The sequence below is a fragment of the Photinus pyralis genome, unplaced genomic scaffold (assembly GCF_008802855.1).
Source record: "Photinus pyralis isolate 1611_PpyrPB1 unplaced genomic scaffold, Ppyr1.3 Ppyr1.4_LG5, whole genome shotgun sequence".
Lineage (NCBI taxonomy): Eukaryota > Metazoa > Arthropoda > Insecta > Coleoptera > Lampyridae > Photinus > Photinus pyralis.
In genome coordinates, this window is record NW_022170596.1 from 36778681 (window position 1) to 36779979 (window position 1299).

Consider the following 1299-nt stretch of genomic DNA (forward strand, 5'->3'; position numbering starts at 1 on the left):
GAGGTTTAAAATTGAAATCTTCGTAAATGACCAGTTTATATTGGGGAATTTTCTTAAATTTCGGTCTGATGGATTTTATTAAACTTATTGTGTTTAAAATCAGCATTTAAAAACAAGTTGTAAATCAGCATCATATGCATGATTATGAAGCGCATTTTTGGTACCTAATACAGATCAGTATTAAAAAAAAAAACTTTTAAATTATCCATTTCATGCGTAATCTAACTCAAAATAGACTATACAGCCTGCACATATACACTGTAGCAGAAAGCTTTAAGCATTGAGTGAAAATTTGAAGCGTGTAGCTATTGTAATTGCTGAGATCAGTCAGCCAGCCATAACGAATATATCTAATAGCGTATTTTTCTTTCAAAAATGCGCAAAAATGTCTTACGATCCTTCTGAGCTTCTGCGTTTCTTTGTTACCAAAGCTTTTCAGGTTTGGCCGTTCGCCGTTACTAAAGAGGATATTATGAACCCGAACATGAAATATCTAATGTAGTACAGCCTATAGGTAAAATTTCACAATTTGGTGAATTAGTGAAGGTACATAAATGGAATTGTTCTTTCGATACCTACCTAGTGTATGGAATTTCATACTTTGTTTTGAATTTAAATAATGTAATTTTGTAGGTTTATGCATGTAAAATATGATATGCGTATATGCATATTATGCATAATGCATTCATGTTTAATTGCAACAAGTTTGGAAAATCAACATACTACGAAAACCTATCTACACAACGGCGCCGTGGCTTAGTTGGTTAAAGCGCCTGTCTAGTAAACAGGAGATCGAGGGTTCGAATCCCTCCGGGGCCTACTCATACCTATGAGATATTTTTTAATTGCTACAACAACTTGTTTGTATAACAGTTACTGTTCACTAATTAAAAAAAAATTAAATAGCATGTACACGTTTTAGTATTATTAAATACCTGCACCACGAATGGAAGCAATTCGTCAGCGGGCATATTTGCGATTTCAATTGCATTTTATATAGAATATTTCTGATTAAAATGTGCCGCAAACTTTGTTTTTTTTTATAAATGGCCCTTCAAGCAGTCAACTTTTCTATTTCTTAACAAATAATGTAAAATTCTTCAGAGATGAGCATGTGTTTGTCGCACATTACAAAAGTAAAATTTTAGAATTCTCATTTCTTGTATGAAAATATTTCTAAAAACGTTTGATTTGAATAGTCCGAGAGCAACACAGAATTGCAGACCTGTCTGAGGAGTAGCGGGGCTAACACTTCGCCAGGCGTCTTCTAAGTTTGAAAAACTTTAATTTGTATCATGT

At 33.0% G+C, this 1299-nt stretch overlaps 1 non-coding gene across 1 annotated transcript; it reads left to right on the top strand.

The window, feature by feature from the left end:
- Positions 1 to 745: 745 nt before the first annotated feature.
- Trnat-agu lies at positions 746 to 819 on the top strand. The gene has a single exon. It is a non-coding gene; the product is annotated as a tRNA-Thr (tRNA).
- Positions 820 to 1299: the final 480 nt, after the last annotated feature.